Source organism: Ambystoma mexicanum, chromosome 5q (assembly GCF_040938575.1).
Source record: "Ambystoma mexicanum isolate Mex_15411 chromosome 5q, UKY_AmexF1_1, whole genome shotgun sequence".
Taxonomy (NCBI): Eukaryota; Metazoa; Chordata; class Amphibia; order Caudata; family Ambystomatidae; genus Ambystoma; species Ambystoma mexicanum.
In genome coordinates, this window is record NC_090933.1 from 532,126,897 (window position 1) to 532,145,289 (window position 18,393).

Consider the following 18,393-nt stretch of genomic DNA (forward strand, 5'->3'; position numbering starts at 1 on the left):
GTGCCACTGTAAAGGGCATTACAGTAGTCGATCCTGGAGAGGATAAGTGCTCTAGCCAAGATCATGCAACTGTCATTAGAGAGGAAAGGCTTGCCTGCTCTTATCAATTGGCAGGTGTAGGCGGTGGTGGAGGCCAGGGATTTTAGTTGTTTGTCGAATGATAGTGTGGAATCCAAGTAGAAACCAAGATTTTTAACTTCCTTGGAGACCCTGATAGGATTTCCATCAATGTTGAAGGAGGAGAATTCCTGACCTAATTTTTGGGTGTTCCTATGTGTTCCCAGGATTATCAACTCCGTCTTGTCGTCATTCAAGCACAGGCCATGTGTTGCCATCCATGCTTGAACAACGAGATATACCCTGTTCACCAATTCCGAGTCCTTCCTATGATCCCCAGAAAGCGGGAGGAGAATCTGCGTATCATCTGCATAGTTAGCGTAGGTGATACCCAGAAGGTCCAGATCATCGAACAAGGGTTTGGTGAAGATATTGTATAGGGTGGGCAAGACGCAGGAACCCTGGGGAACGCCACATAATATAGGGGTAGGGTCAGCTGCGGCCGAAGGGGAAAAAACTCTCATTGTTCTTTCGCTGAGGAAAGATTCTAGCCACTTGATGGCCTCAGGAGAGAAATGGGCAGCACAGTCCAGGTGTTTGCAGAGTACCTTGTGATCAACCAAGTCGAATGCTGCTGAGAGATCAAGTAGGAGCAAGAGTGCTGTTCCTCCTCCATCCCTCAGCTCGTCGATCTGCATCTTTAAATCAATTAAGGCAGTTTCCGTTCCATGAAGTGGACGGAAACCAGATTGTCTTGCTCCTAGGAGCTTATACAAGTCAAGGTGTTTTTGTATCTGTATATAGGCGGCTTTGTCCAATATTTTGAGGAGGAATGGCACAGTGGTAATGGGGCGGTAGTTGGTTCGGATAAGTGGGTCTAAGGTCTGTTTTTTGCGAAGTGGGAGCACCCAGGAATGTTTTAAATTGGCTGGGATAGTGCCTGATGTAAAGGAGGCATTGATTAATTTAGAAATAAATGGTGAGAGGTCTCTGGCAGCGTCTTTTATTAACTGTGCTGGGCAAGTATCGCCCTTGCAGTTAGATGGTTTGAGTGAAAGAATGATTTTTTCTACTTCTAGTGGGGATGTTTTAGAGAAGTGAAATTTGTTGTTTGCCTCTGGTGCACTATGTGTAGAGGTATTAGGGGAGTGCTGAAGGTTGAGCATATCTTTTTTTTGTTGTATTTTAGTTTGAAGTGTATTGATTTTATTTGCTAGCGCATTTTGAATATCTGTGCACCAAGTCTTATCCTTAGTAACTAAGTCTGGTGTGGCTATTGGTGACTCTAATTCCTTCAGTATGGCGAAGAGTTCTCTCATGCTAGAATTAGAGTTAGTGATACGTTCATCATAGGAATTCTTTTTGGCAAGGTTCACTTCTTTTTTAAAGTGAGAGGAGATAGAGGATAGTTTTGCTTTATTTTCGATAGAGGGACATAGTCTCCAGGAATTTTCACTTTTTCTTTTTAGGAGTCGTAAATCTCTCAATTGGGGAGTGAACCATTTGTTAAGGTGCGCTTTAGGTTTGCTTTTTCTAAGTTTGAGCGGGGCGATTTTGTCCAGTGTGTTGAGCATAATCTTGTTATATTCTTCAACTAGAGTACTAGGGTCTAGATTGTCAGATAGAGCGTTTAACGTGGGTAGGATGGCGGGGATGACTTTTTCCGCTGTAATACTTTTTTTGTTTCTGGTTAGACAAGGAGGTGCTAACAATGGGACCGTTGGAGAGGGTCTGGCTGTAGATAGGTTAAAGGTTACGAGAGAGTGATCTGTCCATGATTGGGGAGAGATGGAAGTGATAGAGGCTGTGCAGTTGTAATCTGCTATCCAGTCTAGTGTTCTCCCTTTGGAGTGAGTGGGTCTGTTGACTTTCTGAGACAGGCCTGATGCATTGATGTATTGGCTATGGCTGAGGCTTGTTTGTCCATAGGGTCATTAAAGCCAAGGTTAAAATCTCCTAGTAATAGAAGCTGGGAGGTAGGTTTAAGGTTGTTGGTGATTAGGCTATGCAAGTCCTCGTCGAAGGTACCGAGAGGACCTGGGGGGTCTATAAATTAAGTGGATGGTGAGGGTTTGTATGTTATTTATCTGGAATTTAACCAAGATATTTTCACAGGATTGTAGGATTTGAGGAGGGGATGTTCTGAGAGAGAGGCTCAATTTGGAGATGATGGCAATTCCACCACCTCGTGTGCCATCCCTATCTTGTCTTGTTATGGTGTAGCCTTCTGGAATGGCTAGCATTAGCGATGGTCCAGCTGCGTTATGTAGCCAGGTCTCGGTTACTGCCAGGAAGTCCAGATTGTGTTCTGTAATGAGGTCGGCTATGTCAAGGGCATGGGCGACAAGGGATCTCGCATTAAGAAGTGCTCCTTTGAGTACTAGCGTCTCTTTAGGCATGTTTGCTTTGCTAGGGGTAGTTAAGTTGGTATCTGAGGTCTTGAACTTTTGTGTTTTGATTGTAGTGACATTTGTTGTTACCGTCTGGTGTGGTTTATGTGGGTAGTTTGTTTTTAGGTTGGTTGATGGTAAGGTTCTTCTAGGTGGTTCATATAGTTGTGTGAGTCTTGCGCGAAGTTTAAGATTTCTGTCTGGTAAGGTGCGTGGGAGGGAGGTGAAGGTTTCACCTCTGGTACTAATATTATTTGGTGGAGAGTTGGTAGGGTTATTAGTCACTATGTTGGGCAACATATGTAAGGTCGGGTCTGATATTGAGGCAGGAGATGCCATAAGGTGTTCTTGGGTCATGGTGATAAAACTTAGAGTAACAGCTATAATGCTGTAGTGCAATAATGGATGCAGCATTTTTTAGTGAATCCAGATATGTGCACGTGGGTGCTTAGGACTATAGGCAAGGTGGGGCGTTCACTAACAAGGCACAAATGGGCAATTCAGTAGCAAGGCAAGCAACACTAATCAAGTCCTAACATACATGAGCTATAATATAGACAACAATACACACTTCAGATGAGGATGGGATGGAAAAAACACTTTAAAATGGGGAAATGACACATGTAAACTTGTGAATTTTGCAAATTTTGCGGCAAACTTTTACTATGCGAGATTGAAGAAAAACAGGTCAAATGCACTGTTCCGCGAGTCACCTGCAAACTATTATACCTTGGCACTCCTTTGTACCGCCTTTCCCTCGGGGTCAGCCACACTGAGGTCTACTGTGCACTGCCTATTGCCAATCTTCAGCTCTATCTTCCCTTTGCCCTGGACGTGCAGCCAAAAGGATGCCCAAATGACAGTGCTTATATACCCACAGTAACCTGGAAGAAACTTTCTCAGAGGTCACATGGTCAGCCCTAGATCTATCCAGGATGCTTCTTTTGGCTCTACTGACCTCTGCAGGCAGCTTCAGGCAGCTGGAAATGTAGCAATGAAATATTTTGTGGTGCTAATGTTTTGCAAAAATGTATGTTTCCTGCGATAACGTCTACAATGTAAATTAACTTATGTGAACACTAATTTCAATAAAATGGAAATGTAGTTTCTTTTATAATGTTTTAGTGATGACTTGGGAATGTTTGCATACTTTTAACGAGGCAGCAAGTACGTATTTGTACCTAAATAGAAGTAGGCAAACATTTTCTCATTTTGTTCCTGCTTTCCTTCAGCGACTGTGAAATATTAAACTATCCCCTTGTTGTGAATGAATGTCACTGCGTGGGATCCAAGTTGATTGGACAAGAGCATCCAGAAACTGATCATAGAAATGGGGGCTTTCATTGATTCACATGGAGTACATAAGCCTGATCATCACGATTCTATCTACGGCTACTCAAGTCTCTCCCAGTTAACCTAGCTCCTGCTTGACAGCATAAAATATATGACCATATTTTATGAAAGTGAAAGTGTTTCGATTGATAGCAGTGACCAGCTACTGGTAGCAATGACAGTCAGGCAAGCCACTCTTCTTTCTTGCTGACAGGTTTAGCAGTCCCAGATACAGATGTAATGAAGGCACGTCCCTGCATGCTCACACCAGAAAAAATACAGTCTGGTAGGGAAAAAGGCCCAAGACACACTTGCAAGGATAACAAAATAGAAGTGCATCAGCAAACAACTCTGCTGCCGCTGAACATTCTGAGCTCACTAGGCATGTGCGGGACACTATAAGCACACAAAATGTCAATAATGACGCCATTACATATAGTACAATTCTACAATACGGATTGGAAGAGCCGTACACATGTAGGGCCTGCTTCATATGGGATGGCAGGCCATTGGTCCCTCTTCATCTGTCCATTTTTGTCCACATTGGCTCTCTCAGCTCATAATCTGCAGTGAAGTTGGCCTAACGATTAATTAGCTACTTGCACAAACAATGTTATTTTATCGTTTTAACAATTCACCTGGCAGATACAGGGATGGGCTTGGGAGGAGAGCCGAGGTCACACTAACTCACATGCTTCACTCGCTCCCAGACAGATTAGCAGACATATTTGCAACGCCCAAGGTCCTTCACCTTAGTTTTGGGCTATAATTTTCATGCTACCCTGCACCTCGCTGCGTACATTTTGTGAGCTTTTTCTGAAGGCACGATAACCTTGCCTTCTGAACTTACTGATCAATTGAGGGGTGTAAAACTTTTATAATCAGTGGTCTGGGTTTTGGAAGGTGCTTTGGCATGCGGAGGCCATGAGATGAAAAGGCTGTATTTCTCATGTGGGGATCTTTGGGGGCAGGAGGGCATTGCTATCTGTTCCGTGGGATGGTACTGCCAAGAGGCGCTCTGATCCCTTCTCGTGACCTTGCAGGGCGAATTCTTCCCAGGGCGTGAGGGCCTGTAACTTTCTCGACAATGGAGAATGCTGTGGATCTCTGAAACCTGGCCAGGGCGCGGGTGGTCTTAATGCTCATGAAAGGGGTCTAATACTAATACACAAAATGCTCTTCACCGTGCTTGGCCCTAAATTCTGAGATAGCTGATGCTTGCCAAGATGGCATTCACGCGCATCTACCATATAGCTTGTAATGGCTGCCATTAGGTCCCAGGAGACAATTTACAGCCTTTTAGCAATGGCAGCTTGCACACCGGGCAGTAACAAGGAGGCGAAGAAAGTGTCTGCTTTGCTGAGGAGCTTGTATTTGTCTGGTGTTTCATCCAGCAATGTTGATGAGTGTTTGGATAGATAGTTCGCTCTCTTCTTCCTTCGCAGCCTTTCACCTTTTTCTTTCCCAGGGAGGGTGTGGAACTTTGGTGCTGTCAAGGGGGTTCTTGTTTCTTCTTCAGAGGTTGGAAAGGTGGTAGGGCCAAAATTCTCTGTTGGCCCCCTTGCAAATGTACTTCTGGGACCGAAAGCAGGGTTGAGTGCAGCATGGCCAGCAAACAATAGCCCCTCCATGATGGTGGGAGGTCCAAGTGCATGTCTTTATTCAGAACAGGAATGGGCAGAGTCTTATTGCAATGTTCATTGGACCCTAAATATATTGTCCTGGCACTATACAAGCAAAGTTGATATCTTTCTTCTCCGCACACCTTCACCAGTTTCTCCATTACTTCGATCCATGTTAGTTTTGTGATGTGTTCATTCCAGAATGGTGCACATGCTGCTTCCACCTTGGCTAGAACCCCTTCTTCCTATCCCATTAGAACCCTCTGCCATGCAGCTAACTGTTGTTTCTTGCCATTTGTTGTTTGTGTATTTCAGTCGTTGTATCACCAGGTAGGGTCTTTTCAGGCATTTGTTCACTTTTGAGTTTCTTTCGCATTGCAGGTGATCTGGATCAACGAGTTGGAGCCTCACATTGTGTGCCTGGAAAGTACCCCTTAGCCTACATAGGGCAAAAGCTACTATGCATTGCACCTATAGAATTGGTACTTCATGTGGCACTGTGAAGACAGCTGCAGAGTACAACAAGCTTTTTAGATAAGATTACCATAGCTCATGCGAAAATTTTGTCAGACCCAGTCTCAGTTCTTGAACCCGGAAAGTCTAAGGTACCCGCCACTGAGGATGTTGGGGCTTTCAATTTCTCCATTATTTCTGTGCAAACTATGGAGGAAGTCCTTAAGAAAATGTGTCCCACTCGTCAAAATGTTTCTAAATAATATTGAAAGTTGTAGTCTCCCCATTACTGAAGAAAGCAGGTTTAGGCCCTTAACATTTTAACAATTATAGAGCCATTACAAATGTGCCTTTCCTCTTGAACTTTGTGGACTGAGTGGCTACTTTACAGCTACAAAAACATCTGAAAGAGGCTGGCATCCTTCACTCTTGGCAATCTGGCTTCAGAGAACACTTTGGCATGGAAGGCACGGTACTTGATCTCCAGAGCCAGATGATGGACTGTATGGATGAGAGCAAGGCAGGAGTATTGAAGGTCCTTGACGTATCTGCGGCTTTCGATCTCCTGGACCACAAAACACTCTTATCCACACTGTCCTCAGTAGGTCAGCGCTGTCCATCCACCATGAAGTGGCTGGAGTCTTTTCTGTCAGACAGGATGTCAAGAGTGTAATGGGGCCAGGCTTCCTCAGGAAAATTATTGTCTATGTGCGGAGTGCCGCAGGGAGCATGTCAATCGCCCACACTCTTTAATATCTATCTATGCCCCCTGAGTAACATCATGGACAAAGCAGGGGTGAAATATATGAACTATGCTGACGACACTCAGTTGCTGGTAGAACTGATGGAAATTATGTGAAGACTCTAAAACCATACAAAATATCTACTGAATCATCAAGGATGGGATGACTGAACACTGGCTATGCCTAAATAGCAGGAAGACTGAGTTGTTGGTCTTTGGATCTCCCCAAGCAAGGCCTAAATTGGGCCAGGGATATGCAGAGTTCGATATTGATGGCCATTCTATCTTAAACAAGGTCAACACCATGGGAGTGATAGTGGATCAGACACTGGAAGCTTACTCTCATGTAGCAAATGTTGTAAAGAAATCCCAGTATCACCTAAAGCTGCTTAGGCTGGTTAAACCATACGTTACCAGTAAAAACAGTGAGACCTTGGTCAGAGCCATAATAATGCCCTGCATTAATTATTGTAATGCCTTGCTCGGTGGAGCCAGCAAAAATTGTATACAAAAGCTCCAGGTCTTTCTGAACGACGCAGTTCGTATCATAAAAAGTTATCTCCACAAGAGAGCACATAGCTTCGGCCAGGAGGGAACTTCACTGGCTTTCGGTTGCTTCGGGGATTACTTTTAAAATGTTGACTCTGACACATAAATGCATGAATGGATTTGCTCCGATTTATCTGAAGAATTGCCTTACCCTTCATACTTTGGGTAGGTCAACTAGATCAAATAACACCAATCGTCTTGTCTGCCTCAGAATCAAGAGAAGCCGAGGCAGGGGTCGCTGTTTTCCAGTTATAGCCACTCTTGCTTGGAACAAACTCCCAGTTGAGATTTGTACAGAGGAGAGCCTGTTTACCTTCCAAAAAAAGGCTCAAGACTCTTTTATTTAAATAGAATATCTGCCTTGCCTATCGACCTCTCTGTCCGAAATTCCAATTTGTGTAGCTTTTTGGGCCCTTTATTCTATCTGTGTTTATGTGGCTTGTTCTGTGGTATATGTGCACTCTGATGCCTGCAGGCTTTCGGCGCGTTACAAGAATAAACACAACATAACATAACTAGGACCTTGGGTGACCCTGATGCATGCAGTATCAAAGAATCACACATAACAACTGCCATTTACTTTGTTCCACCCCACCACGCTCATGTCGGTGTACCAGTTATTAGACAATTCTGGGTGATGCACATCTTCTACGGTGTCAAGACCAAGCCTGTGGTAGGCATTGCATTTCGCCCTTCATGCTTGTCTCTCTGTGCATTTGGGTACACCTATGTATCCATTAATAACACTACTAATATTATTTACATCGGTAAGGTTTGTGTTATAGAAAGCATTGTGAAATTTTGAAAACAGTAGGGACCTAACAATATATTCTAACAAACCAGTGTGAGGGGTAGATTCTTGTTGTGTACAGAATTGTTGACATGTTGACACATAAAGTTGGGTCTTAGGAAAAATACATATTCAGTTTCATTTGAGCGATGTTCAGTTTCGTCTAAGTGTACATTTGACCTATTATTTACAGTGAACTTATAATTTCCTCCTCTCCCCAAAACCCCTGATTTTATATGTTCATCTAATATAAAAGAAATTCCTAAATAAATCCCTAAAACAAACATTGAAATAGCAAATATACCTGCTATAAAATGCATTGCACACATTTAAGAACACAAAAACCGACTATAAGAACACGAAAACATAATACTATAATTACAATTCTTTCTGATGTATAATGAGTGATTTGAGAGCACTGGTTCCATCTTCTTTACAATCTGAAAGGCAAAACTTATGCAGACAAGAACAGAGGGAGAAAGAGAGAGAGAAAGAGAGAGAGAGGGAGAAAGAGAGCAAGAGCAAAAAAGCAAGCACCCACTTGTGCAAATGTAACTGTTTTCGCAGCTGTGCATGTGCACGTGTTTGAGGGTGCAATCCAAATTCAAATGCTGGCAGTGGAAAGGGAAATGAGGTAGATGCACACTACCAGTCTTTTAAAGTGCTGGTGCAATGTCCGAAGGTGACTTCTGAACATCGGGTAGGTGTATCCAATAATTGAGTCATTTAACTTTCACCACAAGAGGAGTAGAAAATACTCCCTCAAATGGTCCACTGAATCTGGAGCTGTTCCACCTGCAGACAAAGGATTGCATGTAGATGAGTTCTCCTGGCTGCAGTGGTTGAGTGGGTGGGCAATCAGTTGTGGAGTCAGCTGTGGTGCCTGGCACGTCTTCTGATCGATGTGGTGCAATCTGTCAGGAAATACATTTAAGTGCTCAAGTTAGGTTTGTCAAATAGTCTTTGAATTTGTCGCCTAAAACAGCTGCTGCCCTATGTCTGACTGATGGCCTCCTAATCGGAGAAATGGGTATGTGTATGCGGCAACCAGTTATCACCTCATGGGGTGATACATGGTGGTCTTGGCTGGGCTGTGTTTCCAAACTAAACAGTGCCAAGGGTAAGCAATGCAACCAATTTGTCTTCAACGTGGTGCAAAGCTTAAATAGTTTGCTTTTGAGAAGTCCGTTGATACTCTCCACAACTCCGTTGGCATGATGGTGATATATTGTACAGATTCGGTGTTTGAAGGCAAGTGGTAACAACTCATTGAAAAAGTGTGTGCCATTATCTGACATTAATGCATCACACACAGGCCATCAGAGAAACACTTCACAGACCAGGAATTGTGACCCACAACTGTTTTACCTCTTCTGGGGCCCTTCCTTGTAATTCAATAATTTATGCTATGGGCAGGGCATTGTATGGGACAGGTGGCTGGTCAGTGGCGGGGTGGTGACAACATACTCTGTCACAGTTGGTTCTGGGAGATATGCGGCTATTTTGGCTGTGGTGTCTGCAACAGTGTTTCTGAGTGACACTATGTCAGTGTTGTTTAGATGGCCGGTGCATTTAACGACCGCTACTACAGAAGGTTGTGAGAGTGCAAAATGTAGCTTGTCTAATAGTGCTGCATGCTGTGCTAGGGACTCATCGTCCCTCCAAAAGCACATCCTTTTCCATCTTGAATGACTGGCGTAGTCTGTTGCAGTGATCTATGCTGAATCAGAATAAATGGTCACATGACATCCTTGTGAGGATTGCAGTGCCACAATGAGCGCAATGATCTCTGCCACCTGAGCTGAATAATTCATTGGTTGTCCTTTTAAAATCAGTGTCTCATATTCATCATCCACTAGGCGCACTACTGCTGCGCCAGTATGTCTGAGACCTGTGTCCTGGTCAATTGTTGCTGACCCATCAATGAAGAGGACCCCCCTCGAGTGGCCTGTCCTTTTTCTTGGGAATGTCATCCTCCTCCCCCTCATATGTTACATAATAATGTCTGGCCAAATCCTCACGAGTGCACATTTTTGTCACAAATGTTGCAGGTTTACTGTTTTACACCGTACAATGTGGATATTTGTGCTGGAGAGAATGATATCCAGATGGTCTTTGTGTGGTCATAGTAGATTTTGATCTCTCTAGAATGGCAAAGACGACATGTTCCACGTAGAGTCTAATAGAACAGCCCATGACAATTGTGGAACTTTTTTTCAATTGCAAATGTCACTGCTGCAAGTGCTTGTTCATAAGCAAACTGCCCTTGCATTAATGAGTCCAGTGTGCCACTGTAATAGGCTAATGGCTTGTGGTGCATTAGGCTTTTCTGTGTCAACAAGGCAGCCATAAACTGGCTTGTCAAGTGTGAGAATAAATAGAATTCCTGTGTATAATCTGGGGTTGCTATCACTGGTGCAGTTGACATCACCTTTTTGAGCTCATTACAATTCTGTAACAATTTTCCACTATCTTTTTGTCAGACTTTTGCCCCTCTTTAAGGCCCTGTAAAAATAGTCTTCTGTATGCTGCATAGTCTAGGAACCAAGCCCTGCAATAATTGTACAAGCCTAGGAATGTTTGCATTTCTTTTACTGTTGTGTGCTTTGGGAAAGCACATAAAGAGGCAACGTGGTCAGGTATTATTCGTTTGCCATGTGCTGATATTAATTTATATCAACTGCTATAGATATAAAACCTCTTGTAGACAGTATTGTATTTTTGGCTTGTCAACCTTGTACCCCTTGTGAGCCAGTAGCTGTGAGAGTGTAAGAGTGTAAGATTGTAATCGAGTCTTGTCTGCAGTGTTGCTCAATGTCGCTGCACACCAGCAAGTCATCCACATACTGGATGATTGTGCTGGACATTTGGATGTTGCCTAAATCTCTGTGGAGTAGTCTGTAGAACATGCTGGGGCTCTTACAGTACCCTTGAGATATTCTCATGTGTTTGAACCTAATTCCCCCATGTGTTAAGGAAGTGAGGTACTGTGAGTCTGGGTGCAATGGTGTGGAGAAAAATGAATTTTTGAGGTCAACCACTGTGAAGTATGTTGCCTCTTTGGGGATGCTACACAAGATTGTGACAGGTTTAGGAACCATAGGAAACTCTTGCTGCACAACATCATTTAGGGTGTGCAAGTCCTGAATTATTCTCCAATTGTCCCCTGTTGCCTTTTATACAGGATATATCGCCATATTGCATGGGGGCTAGATGGTACAATTATCCCTTGGTTGAGTACAGCACTCACTTGGAATAGTACTGCTGTTGGTTTCAGTGTTATGGGTACTGGGCTCCCTCCCTGTAGGAGCCCTATTTCATGGGATTAGTTGTCCACAGTCCACAGTCGGTAGGGCACTTGCTTTAAATCTGCCTTAACAAACTGGGGTGGGCCACAATGTCCATCGGGGGCACTGGTCCTTCTGCTACTGCACCATTATTTAACATAGGATACATATTGCTAGACTATTTTTCCATCATATGGCTTGTCCTCAAACAATTCTGCATCAGTCAACTCCTTCAGAGGTATTGTGGGGTGTGCAAAGTACTGTGAGCCACTCACACCCTTCCTGGTCAGTCCCAATCACAACAATTCTTTTTGTCAAAATCATCAAGCCTTGTAAATGTAGGGGCAGTATTGTACCTGCCACCAACTCATGGGACACAACAGGGTGAAAAATGAAATCTGTGGGCACTCACCAACAACCTTTGCCAATCTGAGGCACCACATCCACAAGCACAGTTATTCCATACACAAACATGTCCGTGTCTATGGGAATCCCACAAACCACCACTTCTCCTCCAACCTGCATGGACTATCAGCATTGCCCTCATGGCACACATCCCTGGCATGGCACAAACAATAGAATAGGGGGGCCCAAACCACCTTCCCGCCTATTTGGATGTCAACCTCTTTAGTGTATGTAACCATGGAGACAGGCCCAGAGAAGCCCTGTGTGTCAAGAGTGTGGCCCGATAGTGGGAAATCTCCCTCACTGATGCATGACGTTGTGACACCTGTGCCGATCATAAAAATGAAGTGCTTGTTTCCTATATCTACACCCATCAAGGGTTCCTCATCAGGGCGAGCAGTCATAGCTATCTATGGGCATGCAATTGCTGTCTGAGGGCTGTCCTAATCCGGGTATATGTTTGACCTGGGGAATGTGAAAGGGTTGTTTCCCATCACACTAACCCCTGGGTAGGGCACTATGGTGCCATTTGGTACTGCATTGGACGTATGCATGTTATTATTTCCGTGTTGGGGAATAGTCAGATTATATTGTTTCATTATAGTGTATGTTTCTCCGTATTCTTCCCCTCCCTTCCTATTGTTGTCTGCCTTTTTTTTATTCCCATATGATGGATAGATGAAAAAGACAAACTGGTAACTGTCGAGTTTTGTCTTGTAAACATTGTAACCCAATTTAATCAAGAACAAAAAATAATAATAAAAATTGTTTGTTATGGGTGCTGCTGTTGTGTGTGCTGCTGTTGTTGTACTTGCACCTCTGGGGGCCGGGGTGGGAGCTGCGTATATACTTGGTGTATTGCATAGGGTATAGAGTTCATTCTTGGAGTCTGCATCTGTTGTCTGTTCTGCAGTTGTGGATGACAATTATTGTACGTCTTGTATCCGATCCCTGGCCTGCTTCTTCATTCTCTCAAAAAATGTCCCCACTTCCTGCAGTTACAACTCTGTGAGGACCCCAAACCCACCCCTCTAAGTCCCATGCCTCTAAAGCCCCCTCTTTCTCCCATAAATCTGCCCCTCTCACACTGCTGACCTTCTTGCTGCCACTCCTGGGTGGGGTACTGCTGTCCACCTCCCCGCTGCCATTGTCCTCCTTCTGGCCAAAATGCTGCTATTCAGACATCAGCAGTCCAGATGCTCCAGAACTCCCTTATTATGGGTGCCCTGCTCTGGCCATGAGCAGGGCATCCCCCCTCGTGTTTCTGCCACCCACTGCTTATAGTACTTCTTAATTTTCTCTTGGTACAAGGGCATGGATTTTCACATGTATTCTAAAGGGGTCTCCCCTGCCATTGCAGCGATGTATGCACTCTAAAGCGTCCCTTCACTTCTAATCGCGCGCTGCGCATGCTGCAAATGTCACAAAAAAATACCAATTTGCTGTTACCTCCTCTCCACCAGCCCATGTTACTTTCCTTCCCCTCCCCTTCACACACACTCACTCTCACACTCCATGCACTCAAAACGAGCTGCTATTTACACAACGCACCTCCTCGAGCCTCCATCCTACACAACAAAAACACAAAAACAATATTCTAAAATGACAACCACTACTGTATTTGAACAAACTAATTATGTGGGACTCCTATGTATTTCCTTTTCCTCTGTTACACAATTTAAGTGGTACCACCTTCTTCTCTCATTTGGGGGTGCTCCCTACACTCCTGTTTTCCTTTCCATAATATACTCCTTAAAGAGTTAATAATAATAAAAGCAAAACATCATACTTACACTATACAAACAACCTCATTCTCCATTTGCTCATAACCCACACTCTTTCCATTTACCCCTCCCCTACTTGTAATCACTTGCAAGGGTATACTCACATATGCGTGTTCACCCAAACTCCTCCATCACAGGGTTCCAACAACGACCTGCACGATCTCCAGAGCGGCTCTCCGCTTCAAAGAGCAGACAGGAATTCTGTAAAAACGGCTCCTGTACACCTCTAGGATTGACACATCTGGGACTGATCACTGCAGGTGGGAGAAGTGGCCTGTAAGCCTCTGTCAGAGCATGGGTCACTGGGATCACGTCGAGGTCACCAAATGAAGGCACGCCCCTGCATGCTCACACCAGAAAAAATACAGCCTGCTAGGGAAAAAGGCCCAAGACACACTTGCAAGTATAACAAGTATTTATTTCTACAAAATAGAAGTGCATCAGAAAAGAGCTCTGCTGCCGCCGAACATTCTGAGCTCTGTAGGCATGTGCAGCACATTATAAGCACAAACAACGCCACTAATGACAGCATTACATGTAGTACAATTCTACAATATGAATTGGAGCCCTATACTTGTAGAGCCTGCTCCATATGGGAGGCCAGGCCATTGGTCTGTCTTCATCTGTCCATATTTGTCCACTTGGGTGTCGCTGGGCTCGTCATCTGCGCTGAAGCTGGCCTAACAATGAATTAGCTATTTGCACAAACAATGTTATTTTATCGTTGTAACAGTGTACCTGGCAGATACAGGGAGGTGCTCGGTGGGAGACCTGAAGTTATGCTAACTCACATGCTTCACTCACTCACAGACAGATTAGCAACTCCCAAGGTCCTTCACCTTCATTTTGGGCTATAGTTTTGTTGCTACCCTGCAACACGCTGCAAAAATCACGTGACCCATTTCTGAAGGCGCGATAACCTTGCCTTCTGATCTTAGTGATCAATCGAGGGGTGTGATAGGTTTATGGTCGTTGGTCTAGGTTTGGATGGTGCTGTGGCATGCGAAGGTCATGGGATGAAAACATGGCAAAGCTATATTTCTCATGTGGGGATCATTGGGGCAGGAGAGCCTTACTATCTGTTACATTGGATGGGACTGCCACGAGGCGCTCTGCTCACTCCTCATGACCTTGCAGGGTGCATTCTTCCCAGGGTGCGAGGGCCTGTAACTTTCTGGACAATGGAGGATGTTGTAGATCTCTGAAACCTGGCCAGGGTGGGGGCGTTGTTCATTCTCAGGCAAGGGGTCTAATACTAATGCTGTTCGCCGCGATTCGGCCTAAATTCTAAGATGGTTGCTGCTTGCCAAGATGTTGTTCACATCAGCATCTACCATATAGCTTTTAATGCATGCACTAAAGTGATTGTGCACCCACCTCTATGTGCACCCGCCTCCCCCCTACTCTCTGGTTGTGCTCTCTTAGCATTTATTTCTCATTCAGTATCGCCTAGGGGGGTGGGAAGACCCTCTCTCCTTCCCAACAGTACCTTCATCAGAACCACTTCAGCCTCCCACAGCCTCCCCATCCTACTTCAAGGTGGGTGCTCATGGAAACCTTATTCAAAACCGAATTTGATGAACATGAAGACAGCGCCTGGAGGTAGTTTGGCTATTCCTGAAAGGGGTGGTTACTGATACACTTCCCCTGTGAACCGATGTCCAATAATTCCGAAGGAATGATAGCAACACAATCTAAACATCTGATTGGTTGTTGTAGAGCCCTTTCAAAAGAAACAGCCGGTCATGTCAACAAATGCAGATCACTATGGAGACCAATGCATGTAAAATAGCTAGCTGCCGCGCTCCCTCGATGGATTATACTGGTAATAGTGACCAGCAGAGGTTGTATGCTTTCATGTATTACCGCCCAAATAAAGGCCTTTGCTTCTCCTTTGCACCAGCAGCGCATCGCAAGTCATTCAGGAGCGTCATTTAGGGGTCGCCAGAGATCGCAACTGCGACCTCTGTGGTCTCCCTTGCGACCTCTGTGGTCACCCTTGCGACCTTTCTGTGGTCACCCTTGCGATCTCTAGAAAAAAAATTGAAAAAAAAATGTTTTTGTTAGTTTTTTTTTTGTAATGCAAGCTCATTGGCTGTGGCCAGCACCATGTGGCTCTTTAGTTCTAGAGTGGATGGCTTTATTGTTAAAGCCCCTTAAAAAAAAAGAAGAAAATGAGTGACACAAGTCTACCACTTTCAGCACTGACCCTAAATGAGAAAGGAAGGAAGACCAAATAATGTGTCTTTCTGGAATTCTATACAACAATTGCTAGACTCATTAAAGGTTTATTTCAGACACACTTCAGGGGGTGAGTCACTGATTTAGTCTGTTCTCGTACGCCTCTACTCAGCCTTTCATTCTTCTGAGGTCGATAAATGAGTACCAACACAGGTTGGGTGATATTGGGTGTATATGTTTTCTATATAAAGCGCTTAAGCGTAAGTGCTATATAATAACACATCATTACCATTTGGTCATGGACGTCTGCTTGCATTCACAGTAATTTGGTAATATGGGCCTATACACACTGATCTTAATGATACATATGGCGATCCATTCTTGTATGAAATGTACATCACATTATAGTGATATTGTAACCATATTTGTAGTAGTGTACAATGCTATGTGATAGCACTTCCTGTTTTGTCAATGGGTGAAAGGTCGCGTTCCATCGCATCCCGCAATATCACTTCAGAGTGGGGTCATCACTTCCTGTGATGTCACCAGGGGGTCAAGGGTCGTGTGATGTCACTTCCCCTACCCCTGGCATTTTGGAGAAATGACGTCCCTGCAGTCATTTATGTGTTCTGCTTTCACTCACGCTCGAAAGGCAGTGAACCCAGGCCATTATATACTGTTCATGGACCTGCTTGCTTTTTTCCTCTGGTTGGGGCTTGCTGCGGAGATTACACGTGCAATTCAGGAGATTACGTTTATATTTTTTGGAAAGCTGTATAAACTACCACAATAGAGCACGATAATGCAGTAATTTATTTTCCTAAGAGAACCGCTGCCAGGACTGCCAGTAAATTGCTAGTTAGTAAAGCTGAGCGCCGGAGGCGATTCTTGAACAATTCAAACTGTCTTCAAGACAGACAAGACAATGGCATTCCTCTGCACGTGCACAAACATGAACGTCGCCAAATGCGCTGTTTCCCTTGAAGTGCATGACTGGGCCAATCATAGAACCCTAACAGTTGGAGTCTTTTATTTACACCTGCGCAAAATGAGCAGCGACTTGATTCCAGGCTACGCTTGCGCATACGCATACCACACGACGGCAGAGGGCTCAGCAGAACATGTTTCCCCTCTGCAGACCCTTGTGCGTCTCGCTCGCCTCCCTGACAGACCGTGGGCAGGATTACATAAACCCGCTGTGTGGCGTTTTAACCCTTCCTGTGCTAGTTTGCTAAATTGCACAAGGGAATATTGCGTATGGTCACGGCAAACTGCGATGGTTGACGTGGCATACATGCCCTATCACCCACCCCCGCCCGCTTTTATATGTGCGCACACAACAACTAGTCATCAAACAAACATTACGTTTTTCTACAGTTTTCTACAACTAATCCCACTACAATTGTAAACACGCTACTATGAGTCTTTATGCTTTCGGTTTTAAAAAAAAAACAGCTAGCATGTTAGTGTTTAAATTCTCTACAGAACATATGACAAACGCATAAAACATGAGACAAGCTACATTATTTAAATTCAGGGTTGTGTGGAGGCATACTGCATTGCTTTGAATTTACGTGTCTGAGCACACAGTTGGATAAGACGTTTTTATTATGCCTGGAGCTGCTTCATAGCTGTAATTAACCCATTACCATTCAGACAGCATGTATTGCAAACAGAAATGGCTCTTTAAATTGATGAGACAACCATTTTTTATAACACAGAGAAGGTGCACGGTCATGCTACTTCGCATATATGTATCTCTCTGGAAATGCCAGAAACAAAGTGCAACGCCCACAGCTAAAACTAAAAACAAAAAAAAATGGAAAAAGAAACACACACGAGAAGCATCCCATGTAATTGGGTGCTGTTTATACACCCACATCCATGGAGGCATGTGATTGCATGATGCAAACTTGTTTTTAGGGCGTTTTGGCTTGATGATTGGACTAGGATTCAGGAGGCCATGAGGCAGTGACAGGCCTGTCACAGAGGGTTCGTAGTTGTTAATATGTCGTCTTATTTAAGAACATCTGGTTACTGCTCTTGTGAGGTAGAGAGCAGCGAAATGAAGCATTGATACTGGATTAGGAGTGTGAGAAGTGGGCTTTCCAGTGTCAGGGGCAATGGGTATTGTAGAACACATGCACATAACATAGACTAACCACGATGGGTCTCCTGGCATTGTGTGGCATGTTAGGTTAGTGGGTTCTTATAAAACACCATGAAAAGGTGCCTGGTGTGTATGACTAGGTTGGGGTTATGACCTCCTGCATGGGTGTGAGAATAAGTGGGGTGTGTGGCAGAAAGAGGGGCAAGGGGCGCCCGGCTGGATTAAGAGTGGCATTCTGAACATTAGGTGGTGTGCGCCTCTGCTGGGGTGGGTGTGAAGGGACAGGCTCGTGCGCCAGCCGGCGGTGGTTAGAAATATTGCAGAGTTGGGGTTGTTTGAGGACCTACAGTCCGGAGTGGCTGTCAGGGTTGTGTTGTGCCGGACAAGCAAGGTGGTCGTAAACGAATACTGAGGGCAGCAGCGACAAGGGTTTTATTTGAACATATTGTGGGAACCCCACATTCCAGAGTGTGGCAGCGGGGACTTCCACCAGCGAGTGCTGGCTGTGCGCATGTTGACTGCCACTCTGAAAGATTGTGGCAGGATGGATCCATTTATTTCACGCAGACTGGCACCACGTTTGCTTTTCCATGCTTTGTGAATCAGTGTTTTGCATGACTTATGTCCGGATGGCTGCACGGTTCAATTATCAAGAGATGTGTGGATAGGAAAGGTGTAGACAATGTTGTGC